Source organism: Brassica napus, chromosome C2 (genome assembly GCF_020379485.1).
Source record: "Brassica napus cultivar Da-Ae chromosome C2, Da-Ae, whole genome shotgun sequence".
Classification (NCBI taxonomy): domain Eukaryota; kingdom Viridiplantae; phylum Streptophyta; class Magnoliopsida; order Brassicales; family Brassicaceae; genus Brassica; species Brassica napus.
Window position 1 is genome coordinate 42,124,314 of NC_063445.1, and position 21,518 is coordinate 42,145,831.

Genomic DNA, 21,518 nt, shown 5'->3' on the forward strand with positions numbered 1-21,518 from the left:
TTAACATTTTTATTTTAGTGTATTTGAAAACAATATAATTATATTATTTTTATTTATATAAAATATAAAAGTTATATAAGATATTTTTAATTCTTTTAATCTGCTTTGGTATGAATTTTTAATAAAATTTATGTAATTCATTTGATTAATTGTGTGATATATACTTATTTGATAAAACAATTTACTATAAAACTTCTTTGATGTCAATTTATTGACTCTAACATTTTATTTATTTAATATAAAATTATTAAGTTAATGAATTATTTTATATATTTTTTCATAAATAAAAAATTTCATTCAATTAAATTTAGTAAACCTTTCATATTAGATTCTTTTTCTTTGATTATTTTTATTCTTAGAAGTATATAATTTATAATTGTATACGCAAAATTATGTTTGGTTTAAGTTGATATCAAATAAGTTTTAAACAAATAAAATGTTAGAGTTAGAAAATTTACAGAAAATAAGTTTTATAATTAAAAAATTATCAAATAATTATATATCACACAATTAATCAGACGAATTACAAAATTTTTAGTAAGAGTTCATAACAAAACAGATTAAAATAATTAAAAAAAAACAGATTAAATAAAAATAATAGAATTATATAGTTTTAAAAGACACTAAAAAAATGTCAAAACACTGAAATAATTTTTTTTAAACATTACTTATTAAAATTTCATAACAAAACAAATTATATAAATAAAAACAATACAATTATATAATTTTAAAGTACACTAAAATAAAAATGTTAAAACACTACTTATCAAAAAAATGTTAAAACATATTGATTATGTAAATTAGATTTTGTTAAAAATATTCTTACGCTTTTAAAATGTGGGTCAAAATCTAATTTTAGTTAAATTATAGTCGGATCGATCATATTTTAATTGTTGAAACAAAATATTTAAAGGAACTCTAAATTCCACATCAGTTTTTGGATAAATGAAATTAAACTCGTGATGTTAACTACATAACATCATAAAGTTGAGGGATGTTGTCATGCATAACATATAGTTCGTGTGGCTACGTATACATTAGCTTAGTTTGCATGGTTAGCTATGTGGTGATCAATACTTCATGTATGCTAGTAATCATTTTTTCTATATATAAGCCCATAAATCGTGGAACATAATAATATTTTTATAATATTTAATAATTAATATGTAGTGGCAGTCTGCTGTAAATATTTACAAAGTCCAAGGGGATGTCAAGAAAACGGCCAGAGTTTTAATTGTATTGATAATATTAAGAGTCCAGTTTCAAAAAAAATATTAAGAGTGTGAAAATTGTGGTCACAAGTCCAGAAAGACGTATATTCGAGATGCAAGAGCATCAAAATTTCGATGTAAAGTTTTGTTCCAACCTACGTCTCATCTAAACAGAACGTGTGCCGGTTTAAAGAAGAAAAACAACTCACAGAACGTGTGTTTAAAATTATTTTTATATTTTTTTGTGTCTCTTAAATAAACATAAACGGCAAAGGAAAAATTCTAGGGAGAACGCAACGTCGCTGCGGATCACACTACCTCATCCGACTGATTCAACAATTAACAGAGGAATCTCAGAACCCCTCCGTGTGATCCACACAAGGTAACGTCTAGCTCAATCTCCTTATATGACGACTATAGAAATCAAAATCACTTGATGTATCGAATTCAATCAGATTTAACTTGCGATTCTGATAGATCTCCAGGGCGTAAACTTGAGGATGAAACTGTAGAAGAAGAAGAAGACTTTTGAAAAATGAAGCGTTTCGTATACATTAACGATGATGAAGCTTCGAAGGAGGTTTCTTGTGATAACCGTATCTCTAATACAAAGTATACATTGTGGAACTTTCTTCCCAAGAACTTGTGGGAGCAATTCAGGTGATGAACCAGTATTTTCTGTTGATTGCTTGCCTTCAGCTATGGTCACTTATCACCCCTGTAAACCCTGCTAGTACATGGGGTCCGTTGATTTTCATATTTGCCGTCTCCGCTTCCAAAGAAGCTTGGGATGATTACCACAGGTTTCTCTCTGATAAGATAGCTAATGAGAAACAGGTTTGGATCGTCAAACATGGGATCAAGAAACATGTATGAATGAATCTCTTTTGCTAGATTTTTTTTTTTTTTTGTTTCTTCTTTGGTGATAGTTTGGCTTAGCTGCATTAGTATTTTGCTTGTAGATCCAAGCGCAGGAGATACAGGTTGGCAATATTGTGTGGTTGCGTGAGAATGATGAAGTTCCTTGTGATCTAGTTTTGTTGGTCCTTCTGATCCACAAGGTGTTTGCTATGTTGAGGTACACTTCCCCTCATGCATGTAACTGATTTGTGCTACTATCAGACTTTTCAAATGCGGTAAAAAGTGGACTCATACATTGCAGACTGCTGCTTTAGACGGTGAAACTGATCTCAAAACAAGAGTCATACCTTCCGCATGCGTGGGAATTGATCTAGAGTTGTTACACAGAATGAAAGTAAGATGTCTTGTAAATAATCATGTTGTTTCGCATAAAAGGATTTGATGTTAAGCTATCTATATTTTCAGGGTGTGCTTGAATGTCCTGTACCAGATAAGGATATTCGAAGATTTGATGCAAACATGCGCTTATTTCCGCCGTTTATTGACAATGACGTCTGTTCGTTAACAATAAAAAACACTCTGCTTCAGTCCTGTTACTTGAGAAATACGGAGTGGGCATGTGGAGCATCTGTTTATACAGGTAATGTTTTCGTATAAAAGTGGCTTGATTCTGGTTCTTGAAATAAATTTCTAAGGTTGAGGACCATGCATTGTTACTATCTCTGGTTAGTCGTATGATTTCAGTTGATATTTTATAAGTCTTTAATGATTTTTCATCTTTTATAGGCAACCAAACTAAGCTTGGTATGAGTAGGGGTATAGCTGAGCCAAAACTTACTGCTATGGATGCAATGATTGATAAATTGACTGGAGCAATATTCGTTTTCCAAATTGTCGTTGTTCTCGTTCTTGGTGTTGCTGGAAATGTTTGGAAAGATACAGAAGCAAGGAAGGTTAGATTCCTCATACATTGTCATGTGCATAATAGATCTTCAACACTTGTTTTTGTATAATTGGGCGTTCTGAGCTCTTCGTACTTGGTTGTTGTGTTTCAGCAATGGTATGTGCAGTATCCAGCGGAAGCCCCCTGGTATGAGCTGCTTGTAATCCCTTTGCGGTTTGAGCTTCTATGTTCCATCATGATACCCATCTCCATTAAGGTAGTTATAACTTCCTTGCTATACTATGTTGAGATCTGGTAACATCATTTCTAGCTCTCGAGTGACATATATAATGCAGTAAGAGACGTCTTGGCATGTGAAAGAGATATTGGATTCTGAATCGCGGCTTGATGATTTATCTTTTATGGAACAACACTGGGTTTGAATCATATCTGGTTTGATGTGATGTGGCAGGTATCACTAGATCTGGTTAAGGGACTTTATGCAAAATTTATTGAATGGGATGTAGAGATGATAGATCAAGAAACTGGTACAGCATCTTATGCAGCAAAGTTAGTTCAATATATTGGCAAACTACCTGATATTCACCCTGCGAACACCTTAATCTCACGATTTGTGTTTGCATTTATGTGTGGCAGCACAGCAATAAGTGAGGACCTTGGGCAAGTAGAGTACATTTTGACCGACAAAACTGGGACCCTGACAGACAACAAGATGATTTTTAGAAGATGCTGTATTGGTAGCATTTTTTATGGGAATGAGAATGGAGATGCTTTAAAAGGTTTTCCTGGTGTATTATGTTGTCAATTTTATGCGTACCCGATTTGTGTCAAAAATAATTTTGTATACATCATTTAGAGCCTCTGCGTCAATGAGTATTGTTTCTAAATTATTCTGATCTTTATAAACAGATGCACACCTTCTTAGTGCTATCACCAGTGGCTCTACAGATGTCATCCGATTTCTTACAGTTATGGCCATCGGCAACACAGTTATACCTGTGCGGAGGTAATTTTCAACTTCTTTGTGAATGTTCTTCAGATTTGCATGATGTCTGTTTTTCTCAGTCAAGTATGGGAAAGAAACTTCACAGATCGTATATCAGTTGTGCATATTTATTCTATTACCAAGGAATTTTCATTTCATAATGTTTTCTGGGGATTTTCATCTGATAGCAAAGCTGGAGATATTGTATACAAGGCCCAATCTCAGGATGAGGAAGCTCTTGTAATTGCTGCGGCAAAGTTGAATATGGTATTTGTCGGCAAAAATGCCAATCTTCTAGGTAACGATGATCTTATTTCGGTTTGGCTCTCCTTAGAATATGTATCTAAAAAGTAATTCTCATTTGTTGTTTGCCCTCTTTACTGAACGCAGAAATCAGGTTTAATGGTTTGACGATTCGTTAGGAGGTACTGGAAATTCTTGAATTCACTTCAGATCGGAAAAGGATGTCAATGGTAGTGTAAGATTGTCAGAATGGGAAAATTATTCTTTTGTCAAAAGGTGCAGATGAATCAATCCTTCCCTATGCGTGTGCTGGTGAGTTGACGTATCTCCTATCAATATGAGACGAGGAAGCACTGTACTTCTGAATGTGCTCAGAGCTGATGGCCAATTTTCCTACTGCTATTAGGTCAGCAAACCAGAACTATTACTGAAGCTGTAGAACACTATGCCCAGCTGGGGCTCCGAACATTGTGTTTGGCTTGGCGTGAACTGGAAGAAGATGAGTATCTAGAGTGGTTAGTGAAGTTTAAAGAGGCTAGTAGTGTTCTGGTCGATAGGGAGGTAATTGAAACAATTCTTCTTTGTTTCGGTTGTTCGCTTAAAGCAATTATGAAGTATGCTCAGTTTTGCGTAATTAAGTTTTATGCACTTGATTGCCTGTCAAATTCATGCTTTTTTCATGTCACAGTGGAGAATTGCTGAGGTCTGTCAAAGGTTAGAACACGATCTTTATATTCTTGGGGTCACTGCGATAGAAGATCGCTTGCAGGTAAAAGTGTAAATGTCGAGGACATAGTGGTTCACAGTGTACTATAATGTGGCATTATAAGTAGGAGAGGATTGTCTTATAAACATTTGCCTGTTTTTTTTTAGGATGGTGTACCAGAGACAATTGAGACACTTAGAAAAGCAGGGATAAACTTTTGGATGCTGACTGGAGATAAGCAGAATACAGCTATACAGATTGCTCTTTCATGTAATTTTATCTCCCCAGGTAAGCTGGGATCATTTCCTCTCTTTGTCATTTGTGTTTGCCACTTGTCATGCCTTTTAACCATAAATAATCATATTTGTTTATATCAGAGCCTAAAGGTCAACTTCTATTGATTGATGGAAAATCTGAAGAAGATGTTTCTAGGAGTTTGGAGAGGGTTTTGCTTACAATGCGGAATACAACTTCTGAACCTAAGGTTTACCTTCTCTTGAATTTCTGCAGTCTTTGAACAATTTTCTATAACCTGTATGTATGAGAGAATAATTTTATGGGCTCGAACAGGACGTGGCATTCGTTATTGATGGCTGGGCTCTAGAAATTGCTGTGAAACACCATCGCAAGGATTTTGTTGAACTAGCTATACTTTCTAGAACAGCCATATGTTGTCGTGTTACACCTTCACAAAAAGCTCAGGTATCCCTCCCAACGTTAGGTGCTACTGTTTCTTATTATTATATGATAGTATAATTCATCCTGTTACCAAGTGGCCCTTTCAATGTTTTTCTTTCCTGACCTTACAGTTGGTTGAAATATTAAAATCCTGCGATTATCGAACCCTAGCAATTGGTGATGGTGGGAATGATGTAAGAATGATACAGCAAGCTGATATTGGGGTCGGCATTAGCGGAAGAGAAGGGCTGCAGGCAGCAAGAGCTGCAGATTATAGCATTGGAAGTAAGAGCAGTAGCTAGATCTTTGTTTTCTTCCTATCAACTTGAAGATGCATAGCATTTACAGTTTTTCCTCGGACTGCTTCTGAATTGGTTACTTAGTTGATCAGACTTTTCTAAAAAAGGCAATAAGCCCAAAAAAATAATTATATAGTAATTTTGCTGTACAGATAAAACTGTTTTAGCCTGTCAAAGCAGATCTAATTGGTTCTTGTTGGGCTGATATTTGCGTGCAGGATTTAGGTTTCTGAAAAGACTAATTCTTGTTCATGGGAGGTATTCATATAACCGAAGAGCATTTTTGTCCCAGTATTCCTTCTACAAATCATTGTTGATATGCTTCATCCAGATTTTGTAAGGACTGATCTCCTTAGATATGTTTTCACTTTTCAGTACATAGCATCCATACCATTCCTGAATACTGACAATAGAATCTACCCAGCTTCTCGTTTATTTCAGGAGTTTCTGGAACCAGTCTTTTCAATTCGGTTAGCTTGATGGCTTATAACGTTTTCTACACCAGTGTTCCCGTCCTTGTTAGTGTAATTGATAAAGATCTTAGTGAAACGTCAGTAATGCAACACCCTCAAATTTTGTTCTACTGCCAAGCTGGAAGGTACGCGTGGTTTGATTTCCTTGAGGGTTTCACTTAATGTGAAGCTAACTGTTCATACGCTAATGCATATCTGTGGTTTTTCTCCCAGGCTTCTTAATCCGAGCACATTTGCGGGGTGGTTTGGTCGATCCCTTTTTCACGTGAGTAACATATAAATGTATTTTTTATACTCCACACACTGAGTGAAAATGGTTAAAGTACTTTTTTCTATTCTTTTAGCTCATATTTCCTTGTATAAATCTGGAATCTGGACTTTTGTAATTGCAGGCAATTGTTGTATTTGTAATAACTATTCACGCATATGCTAATGAGAAAAGTGAAATGGAGGAGCTTGGAATGGTAGCTCTCTCTGGGTGTATATGGCTTCAAGCTTTTGTTGTGGCTCAAGAAACCAAGTACATACTCTCTTTTTTTTTACACACATCTGGACTCATGCATCCCGTTTTTATATGTGCATGTTCATGATACACACACACAGATGCTTAAATACTTTTCCTTTATTTTCGTATTGCTGTTGGATACAGTTCCTTTACGGTGTTGCAACATCTTTCAATTTGGGGAAATCTGGTCGGTTTCTATGTCATAAACTTTCTCTTCAGCGCCATACCATCATCGGGAATGTACACCATCATGTTTCGCCTCTGTTCTCAACCTTCTTACTGGATAACAATGTTTGTGAGTATCAGAAGAGCCATCTCTCGTCATCTGTCTGTAACAAACATCGATTAAGGAATAATATTCTTTTTCGTGTTTTCTTCTCTTGTGCAGCTCATAGTTGGAGCAGGGATGGGTCCTATTTTCGCATTGAAGTACTACCGTTATACATACAGACCCAGCAAGATCAATATACTCCAACAAGCTGAACGTACGGGAGGACCAATAGTGACTATAGGAAACATAGAAACGCAACCAAGGACCATGGAGAAGGAGGTGTCTCCATTATCCATCACTCAGCCCAAGAATCGAAGCCCGGTCTACGAGCCTCTGTTATCAGAATCTCCAAACGCAACACGACGCTCATTTGGACCTGGAACTCCGTTGGAGTTTTTCCAGTCACAGTCAAGACTATCATCATCATCTGGTTATTCCAGAAACTGCAAAGATAACTGATTAAACGAATCATCTTTCTTTACCACAAAGTTTTACATTTCAATGGCATTTGTGACTCTAAACTCCACTGGAAATGCAGATAAAAGCAGAAAAGGAAGATTGAAGGATGGAAAAACAATAGAATAGGTGTATATACTTTACTGAACACATTCTCTTGTTCTGCAAAATGGATCTTATTTACTTATTAGTGCAAGGATCTGTTTTGAAGAAAACAAATGCGTCTCTGTAGCCTACAGTCTTTTGATCTACGTATAAACCTCTTCCCATGTTTCCTCTTAGACCGCCCGGTGGTTTCCGACAACTTTATATCCCAATCCTCGACGTTCTTGGGGATTTAACCATCAAACAAGATTTGGCCAAGACTCCAGTAGGCTTTAACAGTGTCATTGGTTTGACTAGTGGACAAATGAATCAAATCTTTGTTTATGTTCATCTTGTCGTTGCCCACGTAGTAACCAACTGTGCTACTAGGTACGAAGAAATGTGATAGAGCACGACCTATCGAAACACACTGTATATTGATGTAACACGAACCTCTTACTCATACAAGTACAAGCAAGCCCAAACCCTAAGGTTTACACCTCAAGATCCCAAGAACTCTTTCCCAAAAGCCAACCCTCTAACAAACTCTTAGACTCCATATATATAGTCGAAACTATACAGCCCAAGACTCAACAAACTTTCCCGCCTAAAGTTGTTGCTCCCCTCCACGTCATGGTTCAGCTCAACCTTGGCACGTATCAAAATGTTCTGTTGTGACAAGTGGAGTTCCGTTGAAGCTCCTGTTATGACCAGAAGGTTGATTTTCCAAAAGCTTTGAGTTGGCTCTGATAAAAGGACGCTGTTTTTTAATGTCTTTTGCAAATAAACGGACGCTGTTTTTGCAAGAACTCTGAATCTCTGATACAGCAGCTTTATAGTCGACTTGATTATGCCAATAATGACCTGAAAACAAATGACATTATGCATATATGTATGTTTACTCCGATCATAAAGAATTTAATTTGGAGACAGTGAACACCACAAAGTTTTTGTATATACTATATACTAACTAACAAAAATGAGGATAATTATTCCATTTAACGAGTTTACATTTCCTCCTAGTTCTTGGAGAGGTGTGGAGAAATTGTGTATAAGGAGCGAGGTCATCGTTTTCAAAGCACAGAATGAGATATGGAACTCTCATGATCTGCAATATTCAAGAATGCAATGAGATGAAATGTAACAACCGAGACCAAACTCATCAAGGATTTCATAATATGTAAAGAAAACATAGGCTGCTTACTATAGTAGAGTAAAGAGTCTGCCCGAACGCGGTTCGCTGTGATTCAAACCTGTTGAGGAAAACATAGTTGAGACTCGAAGCATTACTGTTTGATCCAAAAACGGTGTTTATGCTGGTGATGTTTGTTGGAATCAATCAATAAAGAATCTAAAGACAAAAGATTAGATTCTTGAGGTTTAGGAGAAATCTTGAAAGAATCAAATGAGAAATGAACATCAAAAGGAGTTTATTGATCAAAGATTGTATTACAAGAATAGTTTCTAGTGTAAAGTAATCTAAGAATCCATAAACCCTTTATAATAAGTGTTTAATATGTCAAATGGGAGAAGATAGCCCTTTTCTCATAAGGAGGAGCTCCTTATTTATAGAAAGATGAAGCCTAGAGCTTCCTAGCAATATGAGCCTAATTATTGTCTAATGGGCCTTGAGGTTGATGTAAAATCCACCCCCAACAGTAAGCCCCCCATGTTCGTAGAGAGAGATGAAGTCGATCTCTATGAATTTTACGAATAGGGTTTATTAGACAATTAATTAGACACGTATGCATATGACGATTTAGGCGAGTTTACTTTGAATCTGTGCCTAATAAAAGGCGAATTTGCTTTAGACTCGTGCTTAGCAAAAGACGAGTTTACTAAACTCATGCTGAGACAAGGGCGAGTTTACTGAGAACTCGTGCCTAGTAGAAGGAGAGTTTTTGTAAACTCATGCCTAGCCAAAGACAAGTTTTTGCAAACTCGTGTCTAACGATAAGCGAGTCAACTGCAAATTCATGCCTAGTAACAAGCAAGTTCAATTTAAACTTGTGCCTAAAATACATGTTTACCGAACTATTGCCGACCCGAAGTCTCGTGTTGAGATCGTGTGTGCCGAGCAAGTTGTTGGCTTGTATGTTCGTCAGGCTGTGGTGACGAGAAAATTCTGGCTTGTTCCGCTTGTGCCGCTTCCGAGAAGCTCGTAGCTGAGCCGTCCTCCGAAGGCATTCTGCCTATGATCTCGAGATGGTTTGCGACAAGATCATGCAAAGACCAGTGCGAGGGGATGGACAAAGCTTCAAGAAAATTAAGTCTTGTTAGCAACCACATGTCATGAACATTGATATAATCAAATACAGTGACTTTGAACATAAGTCAATACGTTGTAACAACCATTATCGCTTCTTTTAAATATTTTATTATCGTGGTTAGATAATAAATTATTAAAGAAGCAAACTACAACTTGACTACATCTTAAAGCTTGTAAATCCGTAAGGATAATAATGATTTGATAAGGTTGTTAGGAAAACTTATCTTGTCAATTAGTAGAGCTTGCTTGATGAAGAAGCAAGAGCTCTATGCTATGAAGTTTGCGTTCGTAGCAGAGTTCGGAGATGAGAGCATCGAAGTCTTGATTTTTCCTCATCACATCGCTTTTGCCAAAATTGCATGAAGTCTTGGATCGAGAAGGGAGCTCTTGATCGGCACTTAACGAAGAAGTGGATGAGAGGCCTCCAACTTGATGAAGAGACGCAGACGGTCATGACACGTGAGGTAGAAGCATGAGCTTTACGGAAGTGCGGTGACGTATAAAGGTGCAGGTAAAGCCATGTCTCATACCTCCAGAGCAAGACCAGAATTGTATCTGTGATGGCAAGCTCGGGCTTCTCGGTGACGACTTCCTCAAACCTTTGAGCTGCTCGAAAGATCGTGACTGAGCTTGGGCTTGTTCCCATCTGCGAGCTAGTGGAAGAGCCGTGGGGAGGAAAGCTTATAAATTTCAGCAGCAACCCTGAACCGCATGTTGTGGAAGGAAACGATCCTAACTCCAGGTTTTGTTCTTATCAAACTCTTCTCGTCTCAGGGTCGTCTCTGTTCATCGAGCTCACTACTGTCCAGGGTCTCGTGCGGATCAAGAAGAGACTCGTACGCTTTATTCTTGACATCACAAGACAAGACCGGAGCTTTATTTGAAACTTCACTACTCCACATCTGACTCCAACTCCCTCACCGCGACGCCTTTGGTTGTGGTGGACTCGTCGTTGAGCAGAGAAGCTCTGTCAAACCGATAGCGAGCTGGTGTGGTGTCGTTTGTAAGCTCCACCAAAGTTCGAAAGCAGCAACTGTTTGATCCACCAATCGGAGGTGACGATGCTCTCCGCTAAAACGATATCCAGAGCTGACGTGACCACGCTTCTTCATCTTCTTCTTCAAGTCATGACCACGCTTCTTCATGTTTGATGAGATCGTGCAGAGAACTCAGGATCGAGATCGGTGTGGCGAGGTGAAGATTGAAACGAACTCAAGTTCGAAACTTTACTCCTCTGGTCATGATGAACTCGTCGTCGGGCAAAGAAGATTTGCTTCTCCGGGATCTAATCATGGTCGTCGCCATCGATCTTGGCTCAGACACACTTGAGCCATCGATTTGTCCTCTTGCGGAGATATCCTCGACAGCAGCAGATGACGATTTGGGGTGGGCTTGGAGCTTCGTTTTAATCGTAATCAGGAACTCTCCGCGTCAAGGGTAGGTGATGACTGCCGCGAACAGATTCGGCGTCAGTCTTGAGGAGTCCGCGAGAATGTCTCGAGGCTGAATCATGGTCGCCGTTGAATCCGAGTATCGTCTTGTTCGTTTCCCAGAAGTGACCGTCATTGCCAATCGTCGTCCCTAGCCGCCGAAGACCTTGTTGTCGGCGATCATGGAATGGAACTCCGCCGATCTGAGTTTTGACCGGCCTCTCCTAGATGAATTTTTGGTGGGCTCTTGTGTGGCTCCGTCGTCCAAAGCAAAGCTTTGTCATTGGTGAAGAAAGCTTCGACCTTTTACCCATATCTCTTCTCCGTCGAACCAAACCCGTGTGTTGGTGAAGAAACAAGACGATTTTTTTTTTCTCAAGTTTGATAGATTTCAAGATAGTTCTCCTTAGCCCCCTCCTTCTAGCGCCAACTGTTTGATCCAAAAACGGTGTTTATGCTGGTGATGTTTGTTGGAATCAATCAATAAAGAATCTAAAGACAAAAGATTAGATTCTTGAGGTTTAGGAGAAATCTTGAAAGAATCAAATGAGAAATGAACATCAAAAGGAGTTTATTGATCAAAGATTGTATTACAAGAATATTTTCTAGTGTAAAGTAATCTAAGAATCCATAAACCCTTTGTAATAAGTGTTTAATATGTCAAATGGGAGAAGATAGCCCTTTTCTCATAAGGAGGAGCTCCTTATTTATAGAAAGATGAAGCCTAGAGCTTCCTAGCAATATGAGCCTAATTGTTGTCTAATGGGCCTTGAGGTTGATGTAAAATCCACCCCCAACAATTACCATTCGTTTCCCGTACAAATGGTTTAGGTGGTTTAGACATTCTGGGCGTAGTTGGATGAACCGGTAGAGCGCTCCCAAGTCGCTGGTGAAATCCACAGGACATCAGTCATAGATAAACTCTGAGATGCAGTTTCTAGCCCATCCTGATAATACATAGAGAGATGAAAAAAGCCAAAGAGCATTACTACACATTAACTAAGACTCATCGTTGACAAGAATGACATATGATGAAGTAACAAATACCTTATTTAATCCTGTTTGGCAAATCCCTTCAAGTATATGCATAAAGCTATGTATATACAAATGGATCTGAGTTTTTTTCTTCTCTAAAGACATCATCATCATATACTCAGGTGGAGTAAAGATGTATATTCATGTGAGCGATTATTGGACTAAAGATGGTATACATATTTGAGAATATCTTACTAAATTTACATATAGTTCAAATTCAGTAAGGTATTCATAAATGTATTTAGGAAGAATTAATTATAGGAAAAAATCAAATGAATTTGTTAGTTTTTCTCTCACAAAAAACTCTCCCAGGTCCACGTTTTGAGCAAGGTCTTTAGCCTCCGGTCCCTAGTCTCCAACCCTGCCACCTTTCCCCAACTTTTCCCTCTCCTAGGAAAAAGGCGGTACACCTTTTAGAATCTTTTTCAAATTATTGCTACTTTGGGTTATATCCATCAGACTTTTGGAGGAGCTGAGACAATACTCACCGGGTTCTTTCCCCCGACCCGGGTCGGAGGGACCGCCGGACGTGATCTAACACCGCAATGGCATCTCCTCCTCCCTTAAAACCCCTCTTACAACTCATTGTACTGGAAGCTAAAGATACCTCAAGCTGCTCGATTTCTCAGATCCAACATCTTGATACATTTACCGCTGCATAGCTACCTTTTTCTCAAAACTCTCTCATTAACGTGAGAAGAACATTTGCACCTGCTGTCACCTGAAAGCCATACTCTGTAAATCCTACTTGGTAAAGAAGCTTCATCACTTACTCCCCCCCTCCGCTAGAAGGATGAGCAGAAGGCTCTCATATGCAGAGAAAGGAAAAGCACCGGTGACGGGAGGCGACCCTCCACGTACTGCAAGAGTCAAAGTCCCCTCCGTTGATAGCTCTGAACTTATCAAGAAACACTCACTCACACTTGTTGGAAGTCTCACAAACCCTAAATACCAAAGGATGTGGTCTCTTATCCCCTTCCTGGCAGACCTCTGGAAACTAGAATCCAGACCAATCGGAGCAGATCTAGGGCAAGACTGCTTTCAGTTCCAGTTTGCTTCTGAAAGAGACATCTTAAGGGTTTTGGAGAACCGACCTTACCATTTCGCTCACTGGATGGTAATCATCCAAAGATGGGAGCCCTCAATCTCTCCTACGTTCCCAAGCCAGATCCCTTTTTGGATCCATGTCCAAGGAATCCCCCTCCACCTTTGGTCTGATATTGCTCTCGCCGGGATAACAAGAGATATTGGAATCTTGGACAAAGTCGAAATCACCTCAACCACTGCAAAAATAAAAGTTGAGATAAATGGTCTCCAACCTCTGATAAAAAAGTCCACACTTGAGTACGACAATGGGGACGAAGTTGTTGCTACATTAGTGTACGAAAAACTTGAGAAGCACTGTGGAGCCTGCTTCAGCCTGTGCCATGAGACAGACCTCTGTCCAGAAAACCGCAGAAACCAAGAGAATAACTCCCAAGCACCGCATAGAAACAAACTTGAGAAAGGGGGAAATACGAGGAACCTACAAATCCAAAGAGACTCCAGACAGCACAGCGCATCCAACCGTTCAGCTCAGTACCACCCTACTACCCAGCGCTACCCCCTCACAAACCGTGAACTGCCCAGAAGATCCCCTTCCGATCTTTACCCTCCCAACAGAGAAGGAAACTATCATAGAGACGATCAAAGGCGTGGGGCCTCACATCTCTACAAATTTCCTCCCCCGCCGGAGAGAACCGTGGCCAGCCGATACACAAATAGTTACCATCACAGAGAAGCTAATTCTCAACACTCTGCTGATCATACACACTCATACCACTCGAGAGAGTACAGACGCCACCCGGTAACATCTGATGTCTCTCACTCTGCAAACTCGGGATTTAAAGGCCTAGCAAGATCAATATGGGTGGAAAAATCTCCACAGCAAAGAGAACCCCTTCCACATAACGCAGAACCTCTTGAAAGATCCTCCTCGTCAAAATCTGGAGCTGAGCTGCATGAGCAGAACACCCATCCAGTAAGTGAGCTCCCTACCGAAGCTATAGATGTGGCGCTGGTTGAGCTCATAGACGTCATGATACAATATACTAGCTGCCCTGATCCTACTGAGAGTGCAGCTAGAAGGGAAAGAATGAGACAGGCTGAAGAACAAGGTGATTTTGAGGAAACAGCTGCAAGGATGGTTAGGGCCTCTTTGGACAACCAAATTCTTGTTCCACAGTCTCCCAACAACCCCCAAATCTCAACTCATGAAAGGATCTCTGCTCTCCAAAGACTGGGAACATCAAGGTTGCTCATTTCAATTTGGGGAAATCTGGTCGGTTTCTATGTCATAAACTTTCTCTTCAGCGCCATACCATCATCGGGAATGTACACCATCATGTTTCGCCTCTGTTCTCAACCTTCTTACTGGATAACAATGTTTGTGAGTATCAGAAGAGCCATCTCTCGTCATCTGTCTGTAACAAACATCGATTAAGGAACAATTTTCTTTTTCGTGTTTTCTTCTCTTGTGCAGCTCATAATTGGAGCAGGGATGGGTCCTATTTTCGCATTGAAGTACTACCGTTATACATACAGACCCAGCAAGATCAATATACTCCAACAAGCTGAACGTACGGGAGGACCAATAGTGACTATAGGAAACATAGAAACGCAACCAAGGACCATGGAGAAGGAGGTGTCTCCATTACCCATCACTCAGCCCAAGAATCGAAGCCCGGTCTACGAGCCTCTGTTATCAGAATCTCCAAACGCAACACGACGCTCATTTGGACCTGGAACTCCGTTGGAGTTTTTCCAGTCACAGTCAAGACTATCATCATCATCTGGTTATTCCAGAAACTGCAAAGATAACTGATTAAACGAATCATCTTTCTTTACCACAAAGTTTTACATTTCAATGGCATTTGTGACTCTAAACTCCACTGGAAATGCAGATAAAAGCAGAAAAGGAAGATTGAAGGATGGAAAAACAATAGAATAGGTGTATATACTTTACTGAACACATTCTCTTGTTCTGCAAAATGGATCTTATTTACTTATTAGTGCAAGGATCTGTTTTGAAGAAAACAAATGCGTCTCTGTAGCCTACAGTCTTTTGATCTACGTATAAACCTCTTCCCATGTTTCCTCTTAGACCGCCCGGTGGTTTCCGACAACTTTATATCCCAATCCTCGACGTTCTTGGGGATTTAACCATCAAACAAGATTTGGCCAAGACTCCAGTAGGCTTTAACAATGTCATTGGTTTGACTAGTGGACAAATGAATCAAATCTTTGTTTATGTTCATCTTGTCGTTGCCCACGTAGTAACCAACTGTGCTACTAGGTACGAAGAAATGTGTTAGAGCACGACCTATCGAAACACACTGTATATTGATGTAACACGAACCTCTTACTCGTACAAGTACAAGCAAGCCCAAACCCTAAGGTTTACACCTCAAGATCACAAGAACTCTTTCCCAAAAGCCAACCCTCTAACAAACTCTTAGACTCCATATATATAGTCGAAACTATACAGCCCAAGACAACAAACTTTCCCGCCTAAAGTTGTTGCTCCCCTCCACGTCATGGTTCAGCTCAACCTTGGCACGTATCAAAATGTTCTGTTGTGACAAGTGGAGTTCCGTTGAAGCTCCTGTTATGACCAGAGGTTGATTTTCCAAAAGCTTTGAGTTGGCTCTGATAAAAGGACGCTGTTTTTTTTATGTCTTTTGCAAATAAACTGACGCTGTTTTTGACAAGAACTCTGAATCTCTGATACAGCAGCTTTATAGTCGACTTTATTATGCCAATAATGACCTGAAAACAAATGACATTATGCATATATGTATGTTTACTCCGATCATAAAGAATTTAATTTGGAGACAGTGAACACCACAAAGTTTTTGTATATACTATATACTAACTAACAAAAATGAGGATAATTATTCCATTTAACGAGTTTACATTTCCTCCTAGTTCTTGGAGACGTGTGGAGAAATTGTGTATAAGGAGCGAGGTCATCGTTTTCAAAGCATAGAATGAGATATGGAACTCTCATGATCTGCAATATTCAAGAATGCAATGAGATGAAATGTAACAACCGAGACCAAAGTCATCAAGGATTTCATAATATGTAAAGAAAACATAGGCTGCTTACTATAGTAGAGTAAAGAGTCTGCCCGAACGCGGTTCGCTGTGATTCAAACCTGTTGAGGAAAACATAGTTGAGACTCGAAGCATTACCATTCGTTTCCCGTACAAATGGTTTAGGTGGTTTAGACATTCTGGGCGTAGTTGGATGAACCGGTAGAGCGCTCCCAAGTCGCTGGTGAAATCCACAGGACATCAGTCATAGATAAACTCTGAGATGCAGTTTCTAGCCCATCCTGATAATACATAGAGAGATGAAAAAAGCCAAAGAGCATTACTACACATTAACTAAGACTCATCGTTGACAAGAATGACATATGATGAAGTAACAAATACCTTATTTAATCCTGTTTGGCAAATCCCTTCAAGTATATGCATAAAGATATGTATATACAAATGAATTTGAGTTTTTTTCTTCTCTAAAGACATCATCATCATATACTCAGGTGGAGTAAAGATGTATATTCATGTGAGTGATTATTGGACTAAAGATGGTATACATATTTGAGAATATCTTACTAAATTTACATATAGTTAAGGTATTCATAAATGTATTTAGGAAGAATTTTTTCATAAATGTATAGTTCAAATTCAGTAAGGTATTCATGAAGTTCTTCCTAAATGCATAATTAGGAAGAATTTCATGATATAAGATTGTCTCAAAAGTGTTGTGCCAGAGGCTGAGGAATTGCCTAACGAAGTTAATCTCGGAGACCCAATCAGCCTATGTCGCGGGATGTTTATTTTTGGATAACATTTTGATAGCACATGAAATGTTTCATCGATTAAGCACAACAAGTCATGCAAAATAAATCTATGGTAATCAAAACGCATATGAGTAAAGCCTATGATAGAGTAGAATGAGCATTCATGCAGGCACTGCTCACAAAAATGGAGTTTGCTCCGCAATTGATTCAGTGGATGATGGAATGCATCACTTAGGTGCAGTGAAAAGTTTTACTGAATGGAGAAGCAAGAGGGCACATCCCTTACAGGGGATTGAAACAGGGAGATCTACTCTCCCCCACACTTATTTATCATGTGTAGAGAGGCTTTGATCACAAATATCCGGCAAAGCAGAGAGAGGAAAAAAGTTAACGGGTTTTGCAGGTGATAGTCTTTTCTTTTGCAAAGCGCAAAAGGAAGAATGTCAATCAATTCTACAAATCCCAAAAGACTATCAAACAGTTTTTAGTCAGCAAATAAGTTTTGCAAAATAATCCATCCAATTTGGTAAAATCATCCATCCAATTTGGTCATATCCAATTTGGCCATAGGATTAACGAAACAACTCGTATGGAGATGCACATGACATCTTAGGGATTCAAAAAATTGGAGGGAAGAGACATATTTCGAAAATCCAGAGAGTTTTATAGGATCCAAGAAACTCAGATTTTTGGGTTCTTACTAGGCATGTTCAGGTCCGGTTTCGATTTGTTTTTTTTGGTTTATGGGTATTTCGGTTTATAAAAATTAGCTACCATATTGAAACCATATCTAATTAGGTTTGGTTCGGTTTTTATACTACCGGTTTTCGGTTTATTCAGTTTTTGGTTTGGTTTCATATTATATGAGTTTTAAAGATATGAATGTTAAAGAGTCATGTTGTCAAAGCCATCATTTTTTTTTAAATCCCGGATTTAGCATCGACAGAAGGTTCTGTTAGTTTCTTCCTCTTTTGTCCTGAATATTGGTCTTATTAGCCATAGAATCTCCCATCTAAAATAAGTATAAGAGGGAATTAGTTGATTATGAAAAAGAGAAACAAAAAAAACGGTCAATGACTCGGTTTTTTACAGTTCTTCTTGTTCTCCCCTGTTTTTCCAAAGAAATTTCATGTTACTATGTAATTTCACAATTTCTAACAGCTTGTAAATTCAATCAAATCTAGATAATAGTTTAAGAAAAGAAAAAAAATTTATTATGACATACTTTCACTCCCAGTCAATAAAAGGAAGCAAAAAAGGTAAAAGAAGAAGGAAACTATTCCAAGAGAATAAGAAGTTTAGAGCCTTCCGATGCGGTGAGTTAAGTGTTTTTCAAATTAGGGATTATTTAATGTAAAATATATGATATTAATTATTAACAAGAAAGCTAACTTATATAACAGATCAATTATCATGTATCGTTATATAATGTATATATTTATATGTTTTTATTTTGATCAGTTTTGTTTGGTTTATTCGGTTTAAGGTTATAAACCTAACCATATCCATATCCTACAGTTTTTATAAAATCATAACCATTCGCTTTATATGGTATATACCAAAATTTAACCAGTCTATTTCGGTTCGGTTTAGTATTACCATATTGAATAGGTCTAGTTCTTACAGGAAATAATGCATAATAGAGTGAATCGATGGACAATTAAATTTCTTATGCAAGGCAGAAAGGAAGCAAATCAGTGGCAACAACAATGTCAAACCATGTGATGTCTTCGGTTACCAAAAACAAAGCATCAAAGTTAACAAGCATTGTATCTCAGTTATTGTGGAATTCAGAAGGGAATGGAACAGACGTACACTGGATTCCTTTGTGATAAGTTATGCCTACATAAAGATGATGAGATAACAGGAATTAGGACTTTGATGGACTTTAATACGGCTGTGTTGGGAAAACAATTTTGGCGCCTCATAGGAAAACCGGATTCATTATTTGTCAGAGTACTTAAAGGCCGGAAGGAAATTTTTTATAATATTGAGTATAGTTATCATTTATCTTTCTAAAGAAATATATTTTGCTCATTTTGACCTTTGAAGGCAAATTTGGAAACAAAAACTTGTTTTGGAGCTATTTGAAGCAATTTATCTTTAATTTATCAAAAAAAAATTATAAAATGTAGCACGAAATTAGTTAAAGTTATAAATTAGAATTTGATTTTGTATTACATGCTAGTTAAGATGATGTTATTTGATTTTGTAATCGGATTTTGAGTTATGCTAATTTGCAGAATCATATATCATAAGTTAAAAATACCGGTTACAATACTAGTAGTGATCATGTGAATAATAGTGTTATAAGTTATTTACGTGTTTACGCGAATGTTCTCAATGTTTTCCTGAAAGGCAACTGAAACTATGGTATTATGATGGGAAATGCAGTTAGGTTGTTTAAACAAAGGAGTTTTTGCAAAATTGACTGAAAACTAACCATGACTTTTTCGGATTATTCATTCCAAAAGTTTGGATTATTCACGAAAATGCCATAATTTTTTTTTTTTTTGAAAATACTTGTTTACTCAATCATCCTCATCTTCCTCTTTTATTTACAACATTATCATTATTATAAAATACACCAACCACCATGAACAACCAATTTCAATATCTAAATGCACCTAAAATCAACATCTACATCTTCATATTCTTATTTCTTACACACACAAACCATTTCCCTATCATTTCTTCGTCCTAAAATCCCAACTTTTTTTTTATTTCAAAAGCCTATAAGAGTTACTCAAGTTCATGATTATTGGTCAAGAATAAGTGGGTAACTTTCATTAAGAAATGATGTGTAATTGGAGAAGTTAAACATGAACCTCATTCGATCTAAGAATGATTTTTGAATTTTTTTCGGATCTGTTTGTCAGAGAAGACTTCCGTATAAGTATTCTCGCCGTAGAAGACTTATATGAAAGTTTTATGGTCAATGCATAAGTTAGTTTTGGAATTGACTTTATGTGTGTGTTTTAGAGACGAATTCCTGTAAGTCTTCCAACTTTTCTTTGTTAACAAAAAAAATCTCAAAAATACCAGAGGAGACTTACCGGGAAGTCTTCTCGGATAAACATGTTAGTTTTGAAATTGACCGAATTGTGTCAGAAATTTAATTTTCTCTCTCTACATAAGACTTTGATGGAAGTCGTCTCAACTGCCAGTGGAAGTCTTCTCACACTCGTTAAAAGTCATTTTAGATTACTTATGCAATTAAAAATTAAAATTAAAATATTTAATTTATCCAGATCTAGATTTTTATTCCGAGATTCTGGTCATACCTTTAGTTACGACTGAAGACTTCATGGAGGTCTTCTGGCTAAAACTAAATATTTAAGTTTTAATTTTCAATTGCAAAAGTAACCTAAGACGACTTTCAGTGAAAGTGAGAAGACTTTCACCGACAGTTGAGACTACTTCCATGGAAATCTTATGTAAAGAAGACTTTCATGTAAGTCTTCTAGAGAAAGACAAATTTCTGACACAATTCTATCAATTGCAAAACTAACCTTTTTTATCCAAGAAGACTGCTTCTCTGGTATTTTCGAGATTTTCTTAAAACAAAAGTAAGTCAATATTTACAAAGGAAGACTTCCACAAAAGTCTGATGTAGAGTAGACTTCTCTAGAAGTCTTCCTTTGTAAATTTGCAAATACAAAAGTGACCTACTTGGAATACTTCGTAGAAGTCTTCTACTGGAAGACTTCCTGGAAGTCTTCTACTGGAAGACTTCCTGGAAGTCTTCTACGTCAATGTGTAATAAACTTTCATTTTCTCTAAAATTAAAAAGACTTTTTAATATTTTCATGTTAATTCATGTATATTAGTCCATATTGGGGCTTTTGAATGAAATTTACAACTTAATTGGTGATAATTATGAGGTTACCAACATTCATGTTTATTAATGTCTCTAGCTAATCCTAGAATGTTTATTAAGAAGTATTCTACGTTAGTTTTTGTAAACTCGTATTTTTAAGAGTGTTAAGTAATTTTAATGGAATTTTTTAAAAATTTCAAAAGCGTTAAGTAATTTCAAGAATATCAATTCATGTGGTTTAATGTGTCTTCTTAGATCGTAAAATATTCATAAGATTTAATATTTCAGTTTTCACTTAAAATTTAATTTTTTCCGCTTAAATTTTAATTTTCCGCTTAAAATTTTCTGTTTATATTTTCAATTCTCGCTTAAAACTTAAGTCTTCCGAGAAGTCTTCACAGAAGACTTCTATTGAAAGTTGTATATGTTCTTTTCTTATGT

At 37.3% G+C, this 21,518-nt stretch overlaps 1 pseudogene; it reads left to right on the forward strand.

The window, feature by feature from the left end:
• Positions 1-1,389: 1,389 nt before the first annotated feature.
• Positions 1,390-7,807, forward strand: LOC106384717 (annotated as a pseudogene).
• The last annotated feature ends 13,711 nt before the right edge of the window (positions 7,808-21,518 follow it).